General features: G+C 39.3%; 1 non-coding gene across 1 annotated transcript; it reads left to right on the top strand.

Annotated features, from left to right (window-relative positions):
- The first annotated feature begins 16,029 nt into the window (after positions 1–16,029).
- LOC148694381 (small nucleolar RNA R71) lies at positions 16,030–16,140 on the top strand. Its single transcript, XR_015967091.1, has one exon. It is a non-coding gene; the product is annotated as a small nucleolar RNA R71 (small nucleolar RNA).
- The last annotated feature ends 5,047 nt before the right edge of the window (positions 16,141–21,187 follow it).

The raw sequence follows: 21,187 nt of genomic DNA on the forward strand, positions 1-21,187 counted from the left end.
ATTTCCAGTGAGACATAACACGTCAAAGATCACCACTCACATAGATTTACGCAATCCTTACCCTCGAGCATACTTAATCATAGTCACCATTCACTAGCTCGCATTTAATCAATTAAAACAACATTTTTAATGTAGTAACATGCCTTAGAGAATTCTCTCAATTCCTCACGAGATATACTCTCTATTTTCACTCAGATTTTCTGACTACACTCCCTACACTAGGTATATGTGAGAAGATTGATGTAAACATGTAGATGAACACTCACATATAACAAGAAAAGCATTTTCTGGAATTATTAACATGTATATATATGATCTCATGAATGGAATGCCACTACTTAGACGCGAGAACCAGGGATACCATATGCTCAAACCAATTTTAAACTCCACATATTGAAACACATAACAATCAAGATAGAAGTCAAAGGGTTGTAACGGGGCTAGGGTATTGGCTAACAAAGAAAGGTAAGAGGAAACAAACATTCTTAAAGCAATAGTGAGCAAAGTAGTGAATTAGGCACTTAGAATTCCTTTTAGAATGCAAAAGTCAACTTTGAACACCCAAGGGGGAATCACACAAAACTTAGGGCCATATTCAAACTTTTTGGACCCTTTCTTCAACAATCAACACTTGTGAGTTCATTCTCACTTATTTTCACTCCTCTTCTTTCTTTTCTTCTTCTTTTTCAGAATTGTTTTTTCTTCCGTTTTTTTTTTTTTTTTTTTTTTTCCCATGCCTCTTTTAAGACTTCGGCACACACACACACTCACAAAATCCCTTCCCCCACACTTGTTTTCTGCACAACTATCACTCGAAAGGAATTCCTTCCATTGTCATGCTCCACTATACTTCAAGAACAAGGGTATGGAGACTCCTATTCTAGGCTAGGTAAGGGTGATGTGGTTAACAAGAAAATAGGCTAAATAAGGCTCAAACGGGTTTAAACCTACAATACAATTGACAAGGGTGGATTCGGCTATTTGGCTATGGTGGTGACTACTACACAACTTCATCTTGTTATTTGTTATGCTAATCAATTTCATGCTTTGAATAAAACGGGTATGGTTCTAGTATTTGAAACTATAGTGATGACACGCATTCTAAGTAGCAACCAAGCAAAGAATAATGAGATCATGCAACGACTTTAGAAAACAAGAATGCACAGATTAATAACTCTCCAAATAAACATTTAGGCTCAAGTCTCTCAGGGATTAGCATTTGTTTGAGTTCCTTCCTTCAAGCATGTTACAAAAACTTATTTTATCTTTTGTGATTTGATAGGGGCATATCTATGCACCTTAGTTTAGCTTGTTCTTGTGCATTTATAGTGTTTTTCCTTAGTAAAGTAGTCTTTTAAGCTAGTTTTATGTATTTTCAGGATTTAAGGGCAAAGTATGCAAAAGGATGCATTTTGGAGCCTTTTGGAGCAAATTAGAGCTTGGAATGGATATCATATGCTTGGAGCCAAGAGGATGGACGAAATTGAAGACTTGAAGTAGGATTCCTAGTTAAAATGGGTTTCCTAGTTGAATTAGGATTCCTAGAAGAACAAAGTTTCCTACTCAAACAAGGTTTCCAACTTGAAGTAGGAAAGTTAAATCCCAATGGCCTCAAGTTGCAGCAACAAAGAAGAATTCCAAGATGAAGAAGGATTAGCTTTCCTAATCCTAATGCACAAGGTTTTCAGCCACAAAGAGGAGTCCTAAACACTTTAGGACACCTTATCCTAATCCTATAGGGATGCCATGCACTTTACCTTATCTTGGAGGGTTTCTAGAAGCCTTAGATGCCCTATCCTATCTTTGCCGTGGGTTTTATCCAACTCCCCTTAGTTGTTAGGCTTTCTAGAAGCCCTAACATTATCCCTAAGAAGGTGCCGCACCCTTATCTCTTTTTCCCTACAAATCTGGCACTTAAATCATGATTCTAGAAACCTTATCTTATCTCCTACAAAGGTGGCGCCCCAAATCCTTCTAGACGTGCCAATTTCTGCCACAAAACACTTTGTTTCTAGAACCCTAAAAATCTGGCGCCTCTATTCCTTTTCCTTTGGGGTTTCCTACCTTCTAGATGGCCTATTCCTGATGGGTTTTGATTTCCTTGTCATCTTCAAATACTTAGTCCTTTTCCTTGCTGATTGAGAGGGATTTTGCACTATAAATAGACCCCCTTTGCCGCACCAATGGATCATCATTCACTCCTCCACATTCAGAAATTCGCCAGAAATACATTCCCAACCCTTTGCCGCAGCCATCCTTCACCATTCTCCATATTTTCCCACCTTGCCGCACTCCCCATCCCTCCTAAACACTACCCTACCATCACACATCCATTCCTCCATACAAATACCACCCAAAACCTGTCCTTAGACCTTGTGCCGCAACAAAGAGGAGGAGAAGAGGGCTTGGACGTTCATGTAATTCAAGTTTGAGTTGCTGGAATTTTTAGGTGTTTCCTCTCCTTTGATGTCAATGGTTAAATTTACTTCTCTTTGTCTTGTACGTATGCGGAACTAAACCCCCCCTTGGCTAGGGGGGGATTCGAAACCATGATCTTGCTCGCTATATGATTTGATTACCTCTAATTGCGTTTCATAAGTTGTGACTTCAATTCACTTATCTATTTGAATTAAACTGATTTGTGTGTGTTGGTTGAGAGTGCACGCTTAATTATCATGCATAAATCTAATGCTAGGATATAAGGAAGTTTCACCTAATCGTTACAAACTTATATTCACAAGTAGTAAAAGTTGATGATCTCAATTGCGTTAAGTAAATTCTTGGCATAAGTTTCATGCAATTCATAGTAACAAGTGCTTCGTCAATGCTTATGGTTTTCAAAGAACTTAATGAGTCTTGCCTGTATCTCTATTATGCAATTCATGTAGGGAACTTGTGGGGGAATGCTTTGGGTTGTCGTATGCAATCATCCAATTCAATAACGTTAGGAAAATCTGAGGGTTAATTAGTGCAATTCACGGTTAATCTGGGGCGTTGAGAATTCATGGTTTATTGAAAAGCAATTAGAAATCGTTTTGTGTGCAAGTATGGCATGTGTGGAGATGAACCCCTTAGTTAGCCTTCATTCCATTCATTAAATCCAAATTCGTTTTAAAATCTGTTCGTTTTACAAAGTTTTAAGTTTTGTTTTCAAATTCGTCAAAATCAAAATCCCCCTTTACTTGGAGTGTCAAATTAGTTAGAAATCAATTTAGTTTGTGTTTTTAAAGTATGTTGAGTCAAGTTATAACTATTTTCGTCCAAATTCTTCTTTAGTGCTCAAAACTGCTCAGAAAGTAGTTTTAAGGCAGTTTTGAGTGTTTTCTTGCTGTTTTGAGTCTTTTGGTTTGTCTTTGTGTTTTAAACTTTAGTTTTGCATTCTTTGGGTCTAGTTTGGTGTTTTATATTGTGTTTTTACGTTTTTGAGTCAAATCCAAGTGATTAACAATCCCTCCTAATCCCCGGTCCAGAACGATCCCTACTTACATTCTTCACTACAATTGATAAAAAGAGGGTTTAATTTGTGTGCGTATAATTCTCACATCAAATTTTGGCGCCGTTGCCGGGGATTAGCAACTTTGCTAATCCCTTGGATTGTTTTATTTTCGTTTGTTTTATTTTATTCCAGATTCTTAATCTTGTTTTGTTTCTTGTTTTAGGTACTAGTTTATGACTCGGAGTTCTCATCCGATTCGTGAACATATCTTGGACTTTGACGACGATTTCGAGCGAGAGTTGAGACGAAAGACAAAAAACCCAGAACCTAGCGAATCAAGTGAAAGTTCCGAGTCCGTTTCTGAATTTGAAGAAGAGGAACCCACGACAAGAGTGGGTGAAGTAGACATGGCAGCGGACAACCTAACAATCAAGGAGCTTTCCGCTTCGGGATTGGACAATGCCGCACCCCTATGTATTCAATATCCTAGGGCGGCTCCAGATAAGACTGCCGAGTTCGAATTGAAGTCAAGTTTGTTACATCACATTCCGAAGTACCGTGGGCTATCCATGGAGGATCCAAACAAACACTTAAAGGAGTTCGAAGTTGTTTGTTCGAGCATGACCCCGGTGAATGTCAATGGAAGCATCTTGAAGATGAAAGCTTTTCCATTCTCTCTAATGGATAAAGCTAAAGATTGGTTGTATGAATTGGCTCCCGGAACTGTCACATCTTGGGAGAGCATGAAACGGGCTTTCTTAGAGAAGTTTTTCCCAACTTCTCGAGTCATCCTCCTACGAAAAAGGATAAGTGGAATTCAACAAGATGAAGGTGAATCTTTTCCTAGTTATTATGAACGTTTTAATTCTCTTGTTGCTTCATGTCCACAACATCAGATGAAGGAGGAACTTCTCTTACAATACTTCTACGAGGGACTTCTACCAATCGAACGTCAAATGCTAGATGCCTCAGCGGGAGGAGCCTTGGTAGACAAGACCCCCACGGCTGCAAAGACCTTGATTGCTAATCGAGCATTGAACGCTCAACAATACGAAGGCGTTGGACAGAGGAGTACCCCACGGCAACACCAAGTCAATGAGGTAAGTGCCATAACCGAACTTCAAAATCAAATGGCTAACCTCACTACTTTGCTTTCTCAGGTGATGGACGGTCCAAAAGTCCAAACCGTAGCTTCTTGTGGTGTGTGCTCCATGCAAGGACATCCCACGGATAAGTGCCCACAATTGATCGAGAATGGAGGATGGGAGACACTCAATGCCGTGGGATATGGGAATCAATACCAAAATCGTGGTGACCCCTTTCCACTACCTACAATCCCGGTTGGCGTGATCATCCAAATTTCAAATGGCGAGATCCTCAACAACCCCAACAACAAGGAGGATTTAGGTAGCAACCACCGGGCTTTTATACAAAGCCATTCGTCCCCAATCAAACACAATCGCAATGTACCCCAACAAGCTCAGGTATGTCTTTGGATAATGATCACGTTGTTAAGTTACTTACTACTTTGACGCAGGAAGTACAAACTCAAACTAAGGATAGACAAATCCAAGACAAAAGGGTGGACAATTTGGAGAAGCAATTGGGGCAAATTGCCGAGTTCATGGGACAATTTCGAGAGCAAGGTAAGTTGCCAAGTTCAACTGTGGTCAATCCGAAAGGTGGATTCGAATCTGCAAAAGCTATGAGTTTGCGAAGTGGAAAGCAAGTTGGATCTGATCCTAGACCACCCACATCACATTCCAACGAAGAGGAAGAATTGAGAATAGAAGAGGAGGAACAAAGCTCACTCACGGCCAAGGTGGAAACACCTTTGTCGCAAGCCTCATGTGATCCTAAACCGTCCAATTCACCCAATAAAGGTAAAAACGTGTCAAGTTCAGTTCCTACTAATGCTTTTCCTTTGAATGTTCCTTTTCCTAGTAGGTTTAAGCAAACAAAAAAAGAGGAAGCAGAAAAGGACATTCTCGAGACGTTTCGCAAAGTTCAAGTCAATATCCCTCTTTTGGATGCAATCAAGCAAGTCCCGAGGTACGCTGTTGTTGTGTTCCTTCCTAGTGCTAAAATATGTTTAGTATAATGGCACAAGTAAGGGTGTCGAATCCACAGGGACTAATTGGACCTATACAACCACTTGTTCTGCAATAACCCTATTAGAGAATAAAACTAATCAATTTAGACATATTTGTTGTTGTAACTTGAAAGCACAAGAAAATCAAGTAAACACAAGAAAATGAATCAACAAATAATAAAATGGGGTAGCACCAATGGAGATGAAGCTAGGGATTCGATTTCACCATTGCTAAAACAAGTCCATGTGTGTTAAGTCAGTTCATACTCAGCCATCTACCTATTTCTTGAGTTTGTTTCACTTAGATATGATCAACCATATGATGTGTGGATTTGATCAAATGTTCCTAATCTTGAACCTAATTGTGATGTGCAACTTCGGTTCCTAATCAAGAATGTGTCACGCACAAGAAACTTTCATAAAACCAAAGGAAACACTCGGCAGGTTGTTTGCAAAACATTCCCTTCATTCATTCACATATCCACCAAGAATATGCATGATGTATGCTCTAATCTTGGCTAAACAACCTGTGGTTAATTCAAATGGTGATCAAATATTAAAATCAACACACTAAGTCACAATTAAATCAGAGAATGAAACAAGAAATAGATGGGTCAATTGAGCATTCTAACTTAACTACATGGCAATCTTGCAAGGCTACATCGAATCCCTAGAAAGAGATTAGTTACACTTCATGTTTGACATAAAAATATACAACATGAGTGAACATAAAATTAAGGAGAAGGAACCCTTGAAGCAAAACTGATGTCGAAATCCCTTAAGGGTGGCCTTCGGCGTTGGCTCTCCAAGTGTGTTGTAAATGAAGGTGGAGAGGCTAGGGTTGATGAATGGTTTCTGCAAATGGGAGAGAAAATGGACAGAGGTGGGGCGGCTAAGGTGTGGGAATGATGGAATAAAACCGAGAAGAAAAGTCCCCTTTGGTGCCTAATTCGCTTGGTTTAAATAGGGGCTGGAAAGATGCATAAAAGGTAAGTGTTGATGGTGGTATAAAAGGCTAGAATCTGATTTAAAGGTATTTCTGAGAATGGCATTTGTTTTGAACTTTGTTTCCTTATTTTCCACCTCCAAATCAGGTTTTCACTACTTTAAAATATGGCTGAGAGGATGACAAACAAGGTAAGTGTTTAAGGTGAGTTAAATGGCTCAAATCTGATGTAAATGGTATTTCCACATATGGCATGTGTTTTGAGCGTTTATTCCTTGTTTTCACAACTTGCAAATCAGGTTTACACCTTCTTGCCTTGTGTGGAACCACCAAATATGGCCGAATTGCACCACTTCCCTTCCACATCTTTTCCTGAAATTCCAGCAGCCAAATTAGTCCTAGATTCCTTATTTGGACTCCAAATTAACTCCCCAGAATCCTCTCCACGTTTGGAATAATGCTCAGCTACCAAAAGAAGTGTTTTTACTTCATTTGCCTTCCAATTGATCCTATTACACACTTGGCTGCACACTAACACCAAATAATGTAAAATGCAACCAGTTTAATTCAAAAACATCACAAAGAAGCCAAATATGGAAGATATAAATGCATGCAATATGTGAGTTATCAAATACCCCCAAACCTGGTTTTTGCTAGTCCTCGAGCAAACCTAAAACTAAAAACACACAAAACACTAACATCTAGCTAAACCACTTTCGCTGGCCAAACGATTGCACTTAGCATGTGCAACAAGCCTTTGAACCCCTAGGTGTCCCTAGTTGGAGGAGTTGTGTCTCCTGAGGGTTTACAGTGATGACACCCACAAACATCTACAAAATCTGCAAACAATTTGGTTAATACATGCTTTAAACAAACTAATAAGAACCAATGAAAGCCTTGTCATACATTCAAACTCAAAAGTTTGCCACTTTAAAGAATCGTATCAACTGTAAAGTATAAAGATATTTCTCCATGTCTTACAACTTCAAGGTCACCATACCCAAATGCTTAAGATAGAATTCGCCTCAACTCTACTCCGCACAGATTCCACTCAAGTTTTTCACTCAGATCCTAAGGTTTAGTCTCTCCACAAACATATATGAGTGAAATTATGTAAAGTGAATCAAAATTCTCACATATGAAATTTGAAATAAAAGCACAATTTCTGAGTAGATCTCATGAAATGAATCAAATGCTAAGAATATAGATAACACACACACTTACCATCACCCATGAATACATCCTCAATGATCAGCTAGGTCTTTCTCAAGATTGTAATGTAAGGCTTAGGTTATGGGTTACGAAAGAAGTGATATGAAATACTAGAGCTTGGGGCATACCAAAGTGTCCTTGAGGATCATGCTCTTCACTTGCATTTGTCTTCTTTCTTCTTTGTTTTTGGCGTCTAGGACCTATGCATTATAATGAGGAGATTTGGAACTTGTATCTACTTTGACTCTTTTTTTTTTTTTTTCTTCTTTTCTTTTTTTTTTCTTTTTTTTTCTATAACTTTATTTTTAGAAACAACTTCAACATAGGTGACCTCGATACACGCCACAATCTTGTTCTAAAGCTCAATTTACCTTTAGTCTTCATCACTTTGGTATTCCCTAAACTATAAGGTATGGCTTGTATTGGGCTAAAATGGGTAGAGTATGGTGTGGGTGATGAAAGAATTAGGCTAAAGTGTTTGGCTGCAACAAGGGTGAATGGAGCACACAAAGGGATAGGATTTAAGCCTTTTAGTAGTTAAAACATGCATAGCCTAACATCGTCTCATTGAGTTCATTCATGAATGATACTAAACATATGGTATCTGCAAAAGAGAGTAATTCTTAGTATCCAATCAAAATAGAAGTAATGAGATCATTTAAAGTGAAATTGAAAGAAAAAGATAGGAGTAGAAACACTTTAAACCCTCTCAAATAAGCAATTAGGCTCAAAATAACTCACTAGGGTAGTCTCCACTATTCTTCTTCCAGAATTTGAGTATGGTACCTCTATCATCATAATTTCAAAAGTTACAACTTTATAAATGACAACAAGATACAAAACTTTTTCATAGCAACCCAATAGTTTGTTTGCAAACATAGCCCTCATATACATTCGTATTAGTAAGCAAAAACACACTTAACCAAAACTAACACAAAAACAAACTAAAACAAAAACAAACCTTCTATCCCCCACCCCCAAACCTAACCTAAGCATTGTCCTCGATGCTTAAAACTGTATGCAATGCAAGTAGGCAAAGAATATGGAATGGTGACAAAATAAACACAATATAAGGAAAGAACACAAACCACACTAGGTTGCCTCCTAGCAAGCGCTTTATTTAATGTCTAGGCAAGACATGGTAGCTTGTTTACGGTGTTGTAAACTCAAGAAAATCTACAACTTGATAGACTTGCTCTTCCTCCACTTTCTCCAAATATGGTTTCAATCGCTGCCCATTGACTTTAAAAGAGGTGCCATTCTTCATGTTCTCTATCTCCACAGCTCCGTGGGGAAATGTTTGCAGCACCTTGAATGGTCCCACCCACCTAGACTTCAATTTACCTGGAAAAAGTCTCAAACGTGAGTCATACAAAAGTACTTTCATACCTTGGTGAAACTCCTTCTGCAGGATGGCCTTGTCATGATAGAGCTTAGTCCGTTCCTTGTAGATTTTGGCATTCTCATATGCCTCATTTATGAGTTCTTCCAACTCATTAAGTTGGAGCTTCCTTGCTATTCCAGCATCCTTGTAATCAAAGTTGAACTTCTTGATGGCCCAATATGCACGGTGTTCAAGCTCCATTGGCAAGTGACAAGCTTTCCCAAACACAAGGCGATAAGGACTCATGCCAATGGGAGTCTTGTATGCTGTTCTATATGCCCATAGTGGATCATTCAACCTCAGTGACCAATCCTTCCTTGTAGGGCTTACGGTCTTCATCAAAATGTTCTTGATCTCCCTATTGCTAATCTCCATTTGTCCCGAGGTTTGAGGAGGGTACGGGGTTGCCACTTTGTGGTTGATGTTGTACTTCTTCATCAAGGATTCAAAGGGTTTGTTGCAGAAATGGCTGCCACCATCACTAATAATAGCTCTTGGGGTTCCAAACCTACAAAAAATCATATCTTTAAGAAAATTCAAAACAACCTTATGATCATTAGTTCTTGTAGCAATGGCTTCAACCCATTTGGATACATAATCTGCTGCCACTAATATGTGTAAGTATCCAAAAGAGGATGGAAATGGTCCCATGAAATCGATTCCCCAAACATCAAAGAGCTCCACCACCAAAATGTTGTTCAATGGCATCTCATTTCTTCGGCTAATGTTCCCCATTTTCTGGCACCTATCACACTTAGAACAAAAATCAAAAGCATCCTTGAATAAAGTAGGCCAAAAGAAACCAGATTGTAAAACCTTTAGAGATGTCTTTTTGGCACCAAAATGTCCTCCACATGCCAATGTATGGCTGAACGTTAGAATGCTTTGTTGCTCACTCTCTGGGACACATCTCCTAATGATTTGGTCAGGGCAATATTTAAACAAATATGGTTCGTCCCAAACGTAGTGCTTTACCATGGCAAGGAACTTCTTTCTTTCCTGAAAAGAAAGATCATTTCTAATTACACCACAAGCAAGATAATTAACAAAATCAGCATACCATGGTTCTTTTTCTTGAATAACAAGGAGTTGTTCATCTGGAAATGATTCATTTAGAGGCAAAGATTGTCCAACTCCATGGTTTTCATTGAGCCGTGACAAATGGTCAGCCACAACATTATCACTTCCCTTCTTATCTCGAATTTCCACGTCAAACTCTTGTAGCAAGAGTATCCATCTAATTAAGCGTGGTTTAGCATCCTTTTTTGTCAACAAGTACCTAAGGGCTGCATGATCAGAAAACACAATAACTTTAGATCCCACAAGATATGACCGAAACTTCTCTAAAGCAAAAACAATAGCAAGCAACTCCTTTTCAGTTGTGGAATAGTTAAGTTGGGCATCATTTAGAGTCCGGCTTGCATAGTAGATCACATGTGGGAGCTTGTTCACCCTTTGCCCTAAAACAGCACCAATAGCATAGTCAGAGGCATCACACATTAATTCAAAAGATGACGACCAATCTGGTGCCATAATAATAGGGGCCGAGGTTAATTCATGTTTCAAAGTATTGAATGCATCCATACAAGCTTCATCAAAATGAAATACAATATCTTTAGCTAACAGATTGCATAATGGACGAGTGATCATTGAAAAGTTCTTAATGAAACGACGATAAAAGCCCGCATGTCCCAAAAAACTTCTTACTCCCTTCACGGTTGTGGGAGCTGCCAAATTGGTGATGATGTCAATTTTGGCTTTGTCCACCTCAATTCCTTTGCTAGAGATTACATGTCCCAACACAATTCCTTGCTTCACCATGAATTGGCACTTTTCCCAATTGAGAACCAAATTTGTTTCCTGACATCTTTGAAGTACTAAAGAGAGATGGTTAAGACATTCATCAAAAGAGGAACCAAACACTGAAAAGTCATCCATAAATACTTCAATGAACCTTTCTACCATGTCGGAAAAGATTGCTAACATGCATCTTTGGAATGTTGCTGGAGCATTGCAAAGTCCAAAAGGCATTCTCCTATATGCAAATGTGCCAAAAGGGCAAGTAAAGGTAGTTTTCTCTTGATCCTCCGGAGCAATTGCGATTTGATTGTAACCTGAGTAACCATTGATAGGAGCATATTCATGCGACTTAAATGGCTTGTTCTCGTACATTTACGTTATGTTTCTTTAGTTATTTTAGTCATTTATGCTTCTTTTGTGTGTTTTCAGGATAATAAGACGTGTTTGACGAAAGGAGGCATTGTGGAGCGTTTTGGGGCTTTTTGGAGCACTATTGGGCTAAGGATGGATAGCTTATGCTTGGAGCCCAAGTGTTGGATGAAATTGAAGGCCTTGTATGCACTTGAGGACACAAAACAATGGCCCTAACCCAATTACATAACACCTTGCCATGGGCTTAACACAAACACCATTCCTTGCCATGCAAGGGGGAGCAATTTGGGTCCATTTCATGCACTTAAAACCTAGCCCAATTACACACCATTGCAGCCAAATCCATTCCATTCCATGCACATTCATCACCAATTCAACATGCATTCATCATCACAATCAAAACAGCCATTCTTAGCCGTGTAAATCCATTCCACAACATCACACATGCACTTCCACCTTTCATCCACATGCATTCATGATTCATTCACTTTGCATCCTTTAATTCAATCACATACTTTCCCATTGTATAATACATCCACATGCATCTTTAACCAACAAACATTGCAGCCACAACACTCAAACATACTCAATGCCGTGGCTCCCCCTTTGAAATTCCAGCTTTCCCATTCATCATTTCACCAACAATTCAGCCACATTCCACATGCATAATCAACTTAGTGTCACTCCCATTCATTCCCTTTAATCATTCAGCCACCATCATACATTTATTCTCTTCCCAAACACATACACAACCTGCCATCATTCCACAAACAACACCCTTTGCCGTGGCCTACATTCACATGCATTTCCAGCATTCCTTTCACATGCATTTTGGCAGATTTCACATCCATTCCACATGCATTTCCACCTTTACAAGACTTTAATCATTCAATTACCCCATTCACACACCTTTTCTTCAAACCTAACCCGTGCATTCCCTTGTATTTCCACAATCTTAATCAGCCAACACATGCACAAATCCATCCATGCCGTGGGTTCCCTTTGCTCCCCTTGTGCAATTCCAGTTTTCACATGTGTCCTAGCTGTTTTTCCATCATTCCTCCACACAAATGCTTAAACAAACAGCCATATGTTCCCTCCACTACCCCTATAAATACCCTAGCATTCATTCATTCATGGATCTCATTTTCATACACTTCACACAACACAAACACAACCCTTGTGCCGCAAATCCCCTTCCAATCTGTGCAGTTTTTATCCTCCATTTCAGCCACCATCCAACCACTTCCCATCCCTCCAAAACACTTCACATAATCCCCAAAGCTCACCTTAGACCTTGTGCCACAACAACGAGGAAGAAAAGATTGCCTAAACGTTCATACAATTCAAGTTTGAGTTGTTGGAATGTTTAGGTGTTTCTTTGATTTCAATGTTTGAATTCAATTTTCTTTGTTTTGTAATGGAAGAGAAGAGTGCCTAAACGTTCATACAATTCAAGTTTGAGTTGTTGGAATGTTTAGTTGTTTCTTTGATTTCAAGGTTATGAGGAACTAAACCCCCTTTAGCTAGGGGGTGATTCGAAACTATGTTTATATTTGCAATATGAATTGATTACTTTTGGTTGGAATTTCATAAGTTGTGGATTCAATTCGTTTAACTGTTTGATTGATAACGTATTTATGTATGTTCATTGAGATTGCAAGCTTAATTTTCATGCATGAATATGACGCTAGAATATAAGTGAGTTTCACCTAATCGTTATGAACTTATATTCACAAGTAGTGGAGGTTGCTTATAAACAATCGCGTTAAACGAATTCTTGGCATAAGTTTCATGCGTATTCCATAGTAACGAATGCCTCGTCAACACTTATAATTTTCATTGAACTTAATGATCTTTGTTGAATGTCTCTATCATGCGTATTCCATAGTTAGGGACTTTGATTAAGAATAATTTGGTTGTAATGCGTATTCCATTCAATCCAATGAATTTAGGGAAATCTGAAAGTTAATTTAAGCGGACCTAATTAACTTGGAGCATTGAGTTTCACAACTTATCGAAAGACCAACTGAGAATCAATATTGTATGCAAGTGTAACATGTGTGGAGAAGAACCCCTTGGCTATTCCATCATCCATATTTTTATCACCTTTGTATTTACGTTTTGCCCTTAATTATAATCTTTCCATTTAATTTAATCTTGCCCAAACACATTTCCCCCATATTTCGTTGAGTCTTAATCATTCGTATTTGTTTTATTTTCGTGTTTTAAGTATTTGGAGTCTTGTGTACTTGTTTTGAATTCTTGTTAAGTAAGTTAAATGTTTTAAAAGTTAGTTTTATTTATTTGAGTCAAGTATTTAGCATCCCTAGTTAATCCCCGGTTAGAACGATCCCTACTTACATCATTACTACAATTGTCACAAATAGGGTTTAATTTGTATGCGTATAATGCTCGTATCAACCATCAAGAAAACAATAGTGTGAGTGACTTGCCAATCTCTCAAGCATTTGATCTATGAAAGGCATAGGAAAGTAATCTTTTCTAGTACTAGAATTCAACTTCCTGTAATCTGTGCAAACACGCCAACTAGCCGTGGGTCTTGTGGGCACAAGCTCTTTGTTTTCATTCTTCATCACCGTGATTCCCACCTTCTTAGGTACTACCTGAATAGCACCCATTTGCTATCAGAAATGGGATATATGATCCCCACATCTAACAACTTCAACACTTCATTCCTCACAACTTCTTTCATGTGTGGATTGAGCCTTCTTTGTGGTTCACGGGTTGGCTTTGCTCCTTCCTCCAAAAGAATTCTATGCATGCACATGGTAGGGCTTATTCCCTTGATATCTGCAATAGACCAACCAATAGCTGATTTGAACTCTTTTAACACCCTCAGTAGCTTATCTTCTTCATTTGGGGTGAGGTCAGAAGCTATAATAACTGGAAGAGTTTCAAGTTCAGCTAGATATGCATATTTTAGATGTGGTGGAAGTGGTTTAAGTTCAAGTTTTGGTGCCTTAACAGTGGAAGGGGTTAGATGTGACATTGATGATTCTAAAGGCTCCAAAAGAGGTGAAACATTCAAAGGATACGGTGCCAATGCTTCCAAGGCAGCTACCTCTTCCATGAGTGCATCCTCTTCATCAAACTCGTCTTGAGATTGACTCAAAACAGTTTGTAATGGTTCGTTAGATTGTGCTTGCAAGAACTTAGAGAAAATAAGCGGATCAAGCACATCAATGGCATAACAATGAAGAGATGAGGAAGGATGAGAAAGAGACTCAAACACTTTGAATTGAACGGTCTCTCCTAGCACTGTCATAGTGAGGAGTCCATTTTGCACATCAATGATGGTCTTGGCCGTGGCCATAAAAGGTCTCCCAAGCAAAATAGGCAACTCTCGGTCATGTATAGGAGCTTCTTCCATGTCCAACACTACAAAATCCGCAGGCAAGATTAGTTTATCAATTTGAACTAGAATATCCTCTACTATACCTCTTGGATATTTCACGGATCTGTCCGCAAGTTGTAATGAGATGGTGGTGGCCTTCAAATCCCCCAAACCTAGTTGAAGGTACACGGAATAAGGCATTAAGTTGATGCTAGCACCCAAGTCAAGCATCGCTTTCTCTACTTTCTTGTCCCCTATGGTGATGTTGATAGAAAAACTTCCTGGATCCTTGAGCTTTGGTGGAAGTTTTCTTTGCAACACGACACTTACATTCTCGGACACTACTACCTTCTCATGTGGTCCATACTTCCTTTTGTAGTTGTTTAACTCCTTGAAGAACTTCCCATAAGCCGGCATGTTCCTAATGACATCAAGCAAAGGTAAATTAACATTCACTTTACTTAGAATATCAAAAATTTCCTTAAATGACTTATCCTGCTTGCTCTTGGCAAGTCTTCCAGGGAATGGTATTGGTGGAGTGTAAGGTTTCTCGGCCTTGTGAAGATTTGGTGCTTCAAATGAGGAAGTACCATGGCTTGGTTCCTCATTTGCTTTCTCATTTTCTCCTTGAGTAACCCCTGCATTCACATGATCAGATTCATTAATAACTTCATTGCCAACTCTATTATTGATAACCTTACCACTTCTAAGTGTAGTAATTGCTTTGGCTTGCTCTTGGTTCCTTTGAAGTATCACGGGTTGGCTTGGAAACTTTCCAACCTCTCTTTGGTTCAAGGCATCTGCAATCTGCCCCAATTGTGTTTCCATTTTGGTTAAAGCCACTGAATGTTGTTGGAAAGTGTTATTTGTGGTTTGTTGGAATTGCAAGGTATTTTGGGCTAGCAACTTAACCGTATCCTCAAGTGTTGTGGCAGGTTTTGGTTGGAAGTTTTGGAATTGATTGTTGTTCTTCCATGAAAGGTTGGGATGATCTCTCCAACTTGAGTTATATGTATTGGAATACACATCATTCCTTGGCCTTTGATTGTAAGAATTCATGAGGTTCACTTCCTCTTGGACAAACTCGGGATAAGCCTCCCTAGATGGACATTGATGAGTAGGGTGGCTTGGAATGTTGCAAATGGCACATACTTCGTTTGCTTTTGGCACCATGTTGAGCACAAATTCAAGCTTCTTTTCTAGGTTAGCTACCTGCAAAGAAAGATCATGATTAGAACTTGTTTCATATACTCCAACTCTCTTACCCCTTAAATCTTTGTGTTGACCATTAGATCCCAACATCTCATAAATGTTATATGACTCTTGAGCATTCTTTTTCTTCAAAGTTCCACCTGCTGCATTATCAACAGTTGATTGACATGTTTGGGTTAGTCCATCATAGAAAATTTGCATTTGTAAGTAAAGAGGTAACCCATGATGTGGACATTGCAGCAAAAGGCCTTTAAAACGTTCCCAACACTCATTGAAAGGTTCTCCATCATCTTGTTTGAAATTGAAGATTTGTCCCCTTAATGTGGCTATCTTTTGAGTGGAAAAGAACTTCTCCAAAAACTTCTTAGCCACGGCATCCCATGTGGTGAGGGAACCAGGTGCTAGAGTCATCAACCAACCCTTGGCCCTATCTTTCAAGGTGTAAGGAAACACTCTCATCCTCAGATTTGCTTCACTTACTCCCTGCAAAGGTAAACCACTCACAACATTGTAAAATTCTTTAATATGAGCTAAAGGATCTTCATTAGGTAAGCCATAAAAAGAAGGAAGCATATGGAAATGTGAAGATTTAAGATCATAGTTTCTAGCTTCTGTGGGCAGCAAGATGCATGAAGGTGAATTTGGTATGATTGGTTGAGCATAGTCCTCCAAAGCTCGAAGATCATCCTGGTTGCCCGCCATTTCTTCTTCTCTTTCCCAATTAAAGTGCTCAGATCCTTCACTTGTTGAACTAGACGAATTCTCTTCCTCTTCTTCACAGACAATGGAGGAACTTATTGGCACAAAGCTTTCCAAAGTGTTGCCCTTTAACCGTTCAAGTCTTTGGCCTAATTCAGCAAGTCTATTGGACATATACTACCTGAAACAAGATAAAACAAGTTTGAATAAAAATCAGAAATCTACTTAAAATGAAAAGAGCAAGGTTTAAAACCAAAACAAGAAATTATAAGGGACTGAAATCAGTCCCCGGCAACGGCGCCATTTTTTTGTTGTTGTGTTCCTTCCTAGTGCTAAAATATGTTTAGTATAATGGCACAAGTAAGGGTGTCGAATCCACAGGGACTAATTGGACCTATACAACCACTTGTTCTGCAATAACCCTATTAGAGAATAAAACTAATCAATTTAGACATATTTGTTGTTGTAACTTGAAAGCACAAGAAAATCAAGTAAACACAAGAAAATGAATCAACAAATAATAAAATGGGGTAGCACCAATGGAGATGAAGCTAGGGATTCGATTTCACCATTGCTAAAACAAGTCCATGTGTGTTAAGTCAGTTCATACTTAGCCATCTACCTATTTCTTGAGTTTGTTTCACTTAGATATGATCAACCATATGATGTGTGGATTTGATCAAATGTTCCTAATCTTGAACCTAATTGTGATGTGCAACTTCGGTTCCTAATCAAGAATGTGTCACGCACAAGAAACTTTCATAAAACCAAAGGAAACACTCGGCAGGTTGTTTGCAAAACATTCCCTTCATTCATTCACATATCCACCAAGAATATGCATGATGTATGCTCTAATCTTGGCTAAACAACCTGTGGTTAATTCAAATGGTGATCAAATATTAAAATCAACACACTAAGTCACAATTAAATCAGAGAATGAAACAAGAAATAGATGGGTCAATTGAGCATTCTAACTTAACTACATGGCAATCTTGCAAGGCTACATCGAATCCCTAGAAAGAGATTAGTTACACTTCATGTTTGACATAAAAATATACAACATGAGTGAACATAAAATTAAGGAGAAGGAACCCTTGAAGCAAAACTGATGTCGAAATCCCTTAAGGGTGGCCTTCGGCGTTGGCTCTCCAAGTGTGTTGTAAATGAAGGTGGAGAGGCTAGGGTTGAATGGTTTCTGCAAATGGGAGAGAAAATGGACAGAGGTGGGGCGGCTAAGGTGTGGGAATGATGGAATAAAACCGAGAAGAAAAGTCCCCTTTGGTGCCTAATTCGCTTGGTTTAAATAGGGGCTGGAAAGATGCATAAAAGGTAAATGTTGATGGTGGTATAAAAGGCTAGAATCTGATTTAAAGGTATTTCTGAGAATGGCATTTGTTTTGAACTTTGTTTCCTTATTTTCCACCTCCAAATCAGGTTTTCACTACTTTAAAATATGGCTGAGAGGATGACAAACAAGGTAAGTGTTTAAGGTGAGTTAAATGGCTCAAATCTGATGTAAATGGTATTTCCACATATGGCATGTGTTTTGAGCGTTTATTCCTTGTTTTCACAACTTGCAAATCAGGTTTACACCTTCTTGCCTTATGTGGAACCACCAAATATGGCCGAATTGCACCACTTCCCTTCCACATCTTTTCCTGAAATTCCAGCAGCCAAATTAGTCCTAGATTCCTTATTTGGACTCCAAATTAACTCCCCAGAATCCTCTCCACGTTTGGAATAATGCTCAGCTACCAAAAGAAGTGTTTTTACTTCATTTGCCTTCCAATTGATCCTATCACAAAGAAGCCAAATATGGAAGATATAAATGCATGCAATATGTGAGTTATCATACGCCAAGTTCTTGAAGGAACTTTGCACTAATAGGAGGAGGATTTCGACCAAGGAGGTTGTAAAAGTGGGTGAAAACGTCTCAGCCATCTTGCAACGCAAACTGCTCCCTAAATGCAAAGATCCGGGTAGTTTCACAATTCTGTGTGTTATTGGTAATTCTAGGTTTGAATCTGCCATGTTAGACTTAGGTGCATCCATAAATGTCATGCCATATTCAATTTATGAATCTATGAACCTAGGAGCGTTGAAAAATGATGGTGTTATTATACAATTGGCCGATAGATCTAATGCCTATCCAAAGGGAGTTTTGGAAGATGTTTTAGTGCAGGTTAATCATTTGATCTTTCTGGCGGATTTCTACGTACTTGAGATGGATGAATCCGACCATGCCCCGTCATTACCCATTCTCCTTGGAAGGCCATTCATGAAAACTGCTCGTACGAAGATTGACGTCTATCATGGCACTTTGACGATGGAATTTGATGGGGAAGTTATTAATTTCAATCTTTCTGATTCTATGAAGTACCCTAATGAGAATCATTCATGTTTTGCTATTGATATAATTGACTCTTTGGCGCAGAACCATTTGGACAATTTGAAGGACGATGCACTTGAATTGGTCATTGCACAAGGAAGGGACATGCAAAACATGGAAACAACCCCCAAGGAACCCCACGACATGCATGAGGAATCCTTGGCCGTGCCCCCTAATGAGGATATTATTGAGATGGTGGCTGCCCTCGAGTCATTGCCATCACAATCGGGTAAGTTTTTGGACCCTATTTTAAGTTCAGTTTCGGCTAATAAAATGCTTCCCTCAGTTGTGCAGCCACATACACTTGAACTTAAGTCGTTGCCTAGTCATTTGAAGTATGTTTTCTTGGGCGAGGATGAGACATTGCCCGTCATCATCTCATCCTCACTCACGGCACAAGAAGAAAACAAATTGGTGCGAGTGCTTAAAGAGTACAAAACGGCAATTGGATGGACATTGGGCGACATAAAGGGAATTAGCCCTACTACGTGCATGCATCGCATACTTCTAGAGGAGGAGTCCAAAACATCTCGAGAGGCTCAACGCCGTCTCAACCCTCCGATGATGGAAGTTGTGAAGAAGGAGATAATCAAGCCTTTTGGATTGTGGAGTATTCTATCCAATCTCGGATAGTAGGTGGGTTTCGCCCGTGCAATGTGTTCCAAAGAAATCCGGAGTAACTGTGGTTGCAAATGCCGAGAATGAGCTTGTTCCTACGCGCATTCAAACTGGTTGGAGGGTGTGCATCGACTATAGGAAGCTAAACGCCACCACGAGGAAGGATCACTTCCCATTGCCGTTCATTGACCAAATGCTTGAGAGGTTAGCCGGTAATGCTTTCTATTGTTTTCTTGATGGTTATTCCGGTTATAATCAAATTGTCATTGCACCCGAGGACCAAGAAAAAACCACTTTAACATGCCCTTTTGGTACATTTGCATATCGTCGCATGCCTTTTGGTTTATGTAATGCACCTGCCACATTTCAAAGATGCATGATGAGCATATTTTCCGATTATGTTGAGAAAATAATTGAAGTTTTTATGGATGATTTCAGTGTCTTTGGAGATTCCTTTGATGGTTGCTTGCATAATCTAAGTTTGATTCTAAAACGTTGTGTTGAAACTAACCTTGTTCTTAATTGGGAAAAATGTCATTTCATGGTTAAACAAGGCATAGTTTTAGGTCATATCATCTCTGAAAACGGCATTGAAGTTGATAAGTCAAAGATAGATCTTGTACGTCACTTACCCTCTCTGACTTCGGTTAGAGAGGTTCGTTCGTTTCTTGGCCATGCAGGTTTCTATCGTAGGTTTATCAAAGATTTCTCAAAAGTTGCACAACCTCTTTGCCGCCTCCTACAAAAAGACGTGGCGTTTGAATTCACTAAGGAGTGCACGACATCATTCAACCAACTCAAGGAGTTGTTGAACACGGCACCCATTATTGTTCCCCCGGATTGGAGCCTCCCGTTCGAGCTTATGTGTGATGCGTCCGATTATGCTTTAGGGGCTGTTTTGGGACAAAGAAAGGACAAGAGGCCGCATGTCATCTACTATGCCTCACGGACGTTAAACGACGCCCAGTTGAACTACTCCACTACGGAAAAAGAACTTCTTGCCGTTGTCTTTGCTTTAGATAAATTTCGATCATATCTAATTGGTACTAAAGTAATTGTTTTCACTGATCATGCAGCTCTAAAGTACTTGCTCACCAAAAAAGAGGCCAAGCCCCGGCTAATTCGGTGGATGTTGTTACTTCAAGAGTTCGACATCGAGATTCATGACAAGAAGGGAAGTGAAAACGTGGTGGCTGACCACCTAAGCCGAATGGTGCATAATAAGGAGTCCCTACCCATTGCAGAGACATTCCCCGATGCACAATTGCTGTCCATAAAGGTTAGTACACCTTGGTATGCCGATATAGTTAATTTTTTGGTGTCAAAACGTATTCCAAGTGAGTTCAATAGGCACCAACGTGACAAACTTAGGCATGATGCACGGTTTTATGTGTGGGATGATCCATACTTATGGAAATTTTGTCCCGATCAGATTATACGTCGTTGTGTGCATGATTCTGAATGTCATTCAATTTTGAGTTTTTGTCATACATATGCATGTGGAGGGCACTTTGGCACACAACGCACGGCCCTCAAAGTGTTACAATGTGGATTTTATTGGCCTAGTATTTTTAAGGATGCTAGAACGTTTTGCTTAACATGTGATAAATGCCAAAGAATGGGTGGTATTAGTGCAAAGGACCAAATGCCGCAGGTTTCTATCCTAAAT

Source organism: Pyrus communis, chromosome 9 (assembly GCF_041283825.1).
Source record: "Pyrus communis isolate YQ-2024b chromosome 9, ASM4128382v1, whole genome shotgun sequence".
NCBI lineage: Eukaryota > Viridiplantae > Streptophyta > Magnoliopsida > Rosales > Rosaceae > Pyrus > Pyrus communis.